The sequence below is a fragment of the Oenanthe melanoleuca genome, chromosome 26, assembly GCF_029582105.1.
Source record: "Oenanthe melanoleuca isolate GR-GAL-2019-014 chromosome 26, OMel1.0, whole genome shotgun sequence".
Lineage (NCBI taxonomy): Eukaryota > Metazoa > Chordata > Aves > Passeriformes > Muscicapidae > Oenanthe > Oenanthe melanoleuca.
In genome coordinates this window covers 2293041-2299666 of record NC_079359.1, presented here as the reverse complement: position 1 = coordinate 2299666, position 6626 = coordinate 2293041, and positions in this window count along the sequence as shown.

The following is a 6626-nucleotide window of genomic DNA, read 5'->3' as shown; positions in this document are numbered from 1 at the left end:
TTTTCACCCAAAATTCTGTTTTTATGGAATTTAGGAAGGTTTGATTCACCTGTGATTATTCCTTTTACCACCAAACTTCCTTTAAGGACCTTGTCCTTATATTTTCACCCAAATCTCCTTTTTTCATGGAATTCAGGAGGGTTTAATTCACCTGCCAGGCTCCCTGTGATCATTCCCTCTATCACCAAACTTCTTTTAAGGGCTTGGCTCAGTCAGCTTGGACTTGTTTTGAGTCCAAAATTCTGTTTTTATGGAATTTAGGAGGATTTGATTCACCTGTGATCATTCCCTCTATCACCAAACTTCCTTTAATGACCTTGACCTTGTGTTATTTTCACCCAAAACTCATTTTTCACGGAATTTGAGAGGTTTTAATTCACCTGTGATCATTCCCTCCACCACTAAATTTTTTTTAAGGGCTTGGCTCAATCAGCTGGGGCTTGTTCTCACCCAAAATTCTCTTTTTATGGAATTCAGAAGAGTTTAATTCACCTGTGACCATTCCCTCTACCACTGAACTTCCTTTAATGACCTTGTCCTTATATTTTCACCCAAAATTCCATTTCCATGGAATTTGGGAGAGTTTAATTTACCTGTGACCATTCCTTTTACCACCAAACTTCCTTTAATGACCTTGTCCTTTTATTTTCACCCCAAAACTCCTTTTTCACAGAATTTAGGAAAGTTTAACTCACCCTCCAGGGATTCCCAAACACCTCATGGCTGACTCAGAGCCTCTCCTCTTATTTTTATTTTTTAATTTACTTCCTGTGCTCAACCCTTCATTAATTCCACGACCACACCCCAATTTTCTTGTGCAATTTTTGGGGGGGGCAGGGCTCACCTGGGCTTCCAAGGATGGAGCTGCAGGAACTTTTTTCCTCCTTTTTTTTCCTCATTCCAGGCTCCCAATCCATTTCCTGAAATTTGGGTTGGGATAAAAATAGGAGGAGTGAGCACAGCCTGACCCCTCCCTGCTGCCACATCTCTATTTTTAATTTCCCTGCTGATATCTGGGCTGAGCTCAGGATTTTTTTCTTTCCAGGTTTTTTTTTTTTTTTTTTTTTTTTTTGGGATGCACGGAATTCCCCCTCAGGAAATTTGGGTTACCCCTGGAATGTTCAGAGCAGCTCTGGAAAAAAAAACTGAAAGCAGCAAACCCCACCTGTTGGATTTGGGGTTTGTTTCCCTCTGCTGGGTTTCTGTTGGGATATTTTTATTTTTTTTTTTATTTTTTCCTGGTTCCAGGAGCTGGCTCAGGGTGTAACCAGAGGTTTGGGTGTTGCATAAAGGAGATTTTGTCATGGAGGTGAGATCAGAGCCAGCAGAGCTGCCTGGGAATCCAGGGATCCTGCTGGAGAGAGGAGCCTGGGGAATCTGGGAATTCTGTCCCAAATTTGGCTGTGAATCCTAAAAATCATAATCCCTCTGGAGAGAGGAATCTGGGGAATCCAGAATTTCAATCCCAAAATTGTCTGAGAATCCTAAAAATCAGGATCCCTCTGGAGAGACTAACTTGGGGAATCCAAGATTTCTGTCCCAAAATTGGCTGTGAATCCTAAAAATCATAATCCCTCTGGAGAGAGGAACCTGGGGAATTCGGGATTTCTATCCCAAAATTGTCTGTAAATCGTAAAATCCAGGATCCTCCTTCCTGGGATCCCTTTAGAGAGAGGAACTTGGGGAATCCAAGAATTCTGTCCCAAAATTGTCTGTGAATCCTAAAAATCATAATCCTTCTGGAGAGAGGAACATGGGGAATCTGGGAATTCTGTCCCAAAATTGTCTGTGAATCCTAAAAATCATAATCCCTCTGGAGAGAGGAATCTGGGGAATCCAAGATTTCTGTCCCAAAATTGGCTGTGAATCCTGAAAATCAGGATCCCTCCTTTCTGGGATCCCTTTAGAGAGAGGAACTTGGGGAATCCAAGAATTCTGTCCCAAAATTGTCTGTGAATCCTAAAAATCATAATCCTTCTGGAGAGAGGAACATGGGGAATCTGGGAATTCTGTCCCAAAATTGTCTGTGAATTCTAAAACAAGAATCCTCCTGGAGAGAGGAACCTGGGAATCTGGGAATTCTGTCCCAAAATTGTTTGTGGATCCTAAAAACCAGAATCCCTCTGGAAAGAGGAATCTGGAAATTCAGGATTTTGTCCAGAAATTGTCTGTGGATCCTAAAATCCAGGATCCTCCTGGAGACAGGAACTGGGGAATCTGGGATTTCAATCCCAAAATTGTCTGTGGATCCTAAAAACCAGGATCCCTCTGGAGATTGGAACTCAGGGAATTCAGCATTTCAATCCAGAGCCTGTGAATCCTGAAAAACAGAATTCTTCCTTCTTGGGATCCTCCAGGAGAGAAGAACTCAGGGAATTCAGGATTTCAATCTAAAGATTGTCTGGGAATCCTAAAAACCAGGATCCCTCTTTCTTGGGATCCCAGGGATTTCAATCCCAAATCCATCCCATCCTGCCCAAAAACCCGGATCCCCTGGCTCTGGGAGGGATTCCTGCTACATTTATTTAATTTTGGGGTTTTCCTCGATTCCTGCTACATTTATTTAATTTTGGGGTTTTCCTCGATTCCTGCTACATTTATTTAATTTTGGGGTTTTCCTCAATTCCTGCTACACTTATTTAATTTTTAGAGGCTCGTGCTCACATTTTGGGGTCCCTCATCTGCTCCCCAGTTCCGAGTTGCCCCAGCAGCAGCAGCACTCAGGATGTGAAAAATGCTCTTTTGGTTTTCATTTTATTTTTATTTTTATTTTTATTTTTATTTTTATTTTTATTTTTATTTTTATTTTTATTTTTATTTTTATTTTTATTTATTTTATTTTTATTTTATTTTTTTTTATTTTTAATTTTTTAAAATTTTGTTTTATTTTGTTTTATTTTCATTTTTATTTCGGGGTCCCCTCGCTGCAGCTGGAGAAGCGAAACCGAGAGCCCCGAGCTCCTGCAGGCGCTTCCTGCCCTCGATTTTTGGGAAGTGACAACTTTGGGGCCGACCTGGGGGGATCAGCCCAGCCCCATTCCCATTCCCATTCCCCACTCCCATTCCCATTCCCATTCCCCATTCCCATTCCCATTCCCATTCCCATTCCCCATTCCCATTCCCATTCCCCATTCCCATTCCCATTCCCATTCCCATTCCCATTCCCATTCCCCATTCCCATTCCCATTCCCCATTCCCATTCCCATTCCCATTCCCCATTCCCCATTCCCATTCCCATCCCCATTCCCATTCCCATTCCCATTCCCATTCCCATTTCCATTCCCATTCCCCATTTCCATTCCCCATTTCCATTCCCCATTCCCCATTCCCCATTCCCCATTCCCCATTTCCCCATTTCCCCATTCCCATTCCCATTCCCATTCCCATTCCCATTCCCATTCCCATTCCCCATTCCAGTCCCCATTCCCATTCCCATTCCCATTCCCATTCCCATTCCCATTCCCCATCCCCATTCCCCATTCCCATTCCCATTCCCCATTCCCCCCCCATCCCCTCCTCAGCCCCCCCGTGCTGCTCCCGGCCCCGCCGCTCCATTTTGGGGTGAATCCAGCGGATTTTGGGGTTTTTCAGAGGGCTCCGGCGCTGCCATCTGTCCGCGCCTTTTGTTTCCCGTTTCACGCCCCGCTGAACTTCGCACCTTTTGTTCCGGGAAGGGCCGGGGCGGGGGGAGCGGCCGGGCTCGGGCTGGGGGTTTGTTCTGGATTAAATTATTTATTCTGTGTTCATTTCTTTATTCTGGATTAAATTCTTTATTCTGTGTTCATTTCTTTATTCTGTGTTCATTTCTTTATTCTGGATTAAATTCTTTATTCTGTGTTCAATTCTTTATTCTGTGTTAAATCATTTATTCTGTATTAAATTCTTTATTCTGTATTAAATTCTTTATTTTGTGTTCATTTCCTTATTCTGTATTAATTTCGTTATTCTGTGTTAATTTCTTTATTCTGTATTAAATTCTTTATTCTGTGTTCAATTCTTTATTCTGTATTAAATCATTTATTCTGTATTAAATTCTTTATTCTGTATTAAATTCTTTATTCTGTGTTAATTTCTTTATTCTGCATTAAATTCTTTATTCTGTGTTAAATTCTTTATTCTTTATTAAATTCTTTCTTCTGTATTAAATTCTTTAATTTAATTCCCCATCCCTTGGCAGAGCCCTGCCCACAGCACAGGCACAGCGATGGAGGTGACACAGACAGGGGGATGGAGGTGACACAGGCACAGGGATGGAGGTGACACAAGGATGGAGGTGACACATGCACAGAGATGGAGGTGACACCGGGATGGAGGTGACACAGGGATGGAGGTGACACCGGGATGGAGGTGACACAAGGATGGAGGTGACACAGGCACAGAGATGGAGGTGACACAGGGATGGAGGTGACACAGGCAGAGGGATGGAGGTGACACAGGGATGGAGGTGGCACAGGGATGGAAGTGACACAGGGGTGGAGGTGACACAGGCAGAGGGATGGAGGTGACACATGCACAGAGATGGAGGTGACACAGGGATGGAGGTGACACAGGCACAGAGATGGAGGTGACACAGGGATGGAGGTGGCACAGGGATGGAAGTGACACAGGGGTGGAGGTGACACAGGCAGAGGGATGGAGGTGACACATGCACAGAGATGGAGGTGACACAGGGATGGAGGTGACACAGGCACAGAGATGGAGGTGACACAGGGATGGAGGTGACACAGGCACAGAGATGGAGGTGACACAGGGATGGAGGTGACACAGGGATGGAATGGAGGTGACACAGGCAGAGCGATGGAAGTGACACAGGGGTGGAGGTGACACAGGCAGAGGGATGGAGGTGACACAAGGATGGAGGTGACACAGGGATAGAGGTGACACAGGCACAGGGGTGGAGGTGACACAGGGATGGAGGTGACACAGGGATGGAGGTGACACAGGCAGAGGGATGAAGGTGACACAGGTACAGCGATGGAGGTGACACAGGGATGGAGGTGACACAAGGATGGAGGTGACACAGGGATGGAGGTGACACAGGGATGGAGGTGACACCGACAGGGGGATGGAGGTGACACAGACAGGGGGATGGAGGTGACACAGGGATGGAGGTGACACAGGGATGGAGGTGACACAGGGATGGAGGTGACACAGGGATGGAGGTGACACAGAGATGGAGGTGACACCGGGATGGAGGTGACACAGGCAGGGAGGTCACACAGGGATGGAGGTGACACAGGCAGAAGGATGGAGGTGACACAGGTGGCATTCGAGGTGCTCCCTGTCCCTTCTGCCCTAAACCCCGGGAGAATCCCTAAATCCCTGCCAGCCTCCTGTCCTGGCCAGGCAAAGGGAGCAGGATTTGGGGCGACACTGGGATCTGCACCCCGGGATGTTTTGGGGCATCCCAAATCCTGGTCCTGCGGGGATCCCGTGCGATGCCACACCCGCAGCTGTGAGGGACACCCGGAAATGTCACCGGCTCGGAGCGATGTCCCCGCTGCAGGGCGAGGCTCCTTTCCCCCGGACCATGCCCTTGGAACGGGATTTGCTCCCGTTATGGCACCGATAAATCAGGGAAGGGCACGGCCGGCTGCAGGGCAGCTGCTGCCCCGCCGGGATTAAAACCGGGATTAAAACCGGGATTAAAACCGGGATTAAAACCGGGATTGGGATGGGGAGCGGCTCTGGGGCTCCCCCCAAACTCACCCCCCTTCCCTGAGATTCACTCTGTGTGAATCCTGCCTGAGAACCAGGATCCCCTGGCTCTGGAAGGGCATTTTCCTCCGTTTTTTGTTGGGTTTTTAGGGGGTTGTGCACCCCTTTCGGGAAGGATCTGTCCAAAAAATCCCCCTCTACGTCATCAGCACAGATTTCGGGGCGCAGCCATGGAGCTCTGCCCCAGCGCTCAGGCTGAGAATTCCCATTTTTCCCTTTTTCCCGCTGGTGGCGGGGTTCAGCTCCACCCCAAGGCCGCGCTCGCACATCCCATGGGGTCAGAACCGCCCCAAAACCTCCTGGGGCAGCACGAGGGGGGAGGAGGGCGATGCTGAGCCCCCAAAGCAGAGACCCCCCCCATGGCTGTGCAGCTTTTGGGGGGCTCAGGGGGCCCCGCTGCCTTTTGGGGCAGAGACAAAGCCCGGCTGGATATTTGTGGCACGTGCAGAGGGACAGATGGCCGGGGGAACAAAAGGGGACGCGAGAATGGGAGCTGAACAGATCGGGAATTTCCTGCCCAAATCTCTCCCTCCCGTTCCCAAAACTCTGCCTGTGGGGTGTGTGGGGAGCAGGACGTTCCCCATAATTTCCCCAAAAAGTTTGGGGTCTCAGAGGGGTGAGCACCATCCCAGGGTGGGTGGAAAGAGCCAAAATCCCAAAATCCCAGCTCTGTTTTACTCCCAGTGTGGAGTTAACAAATCAGGATTTTCCTGCCCAAACTTCCCCCATTCCCTAAATGTTGCCTATGGGGTGTGTGGGGAGCAGGGCGTTCCCCATAGTATCCCCAAAATATGTTTAGGGTATCAGAGGAGGGGGAGCATCTTCCCAGGGTGGGTAAAGAGACCCCAAATCCCAAAATCCCAGCTCAGTTTTATTCCTGGTGAGGAATTAACAAATCAGGATTTTTC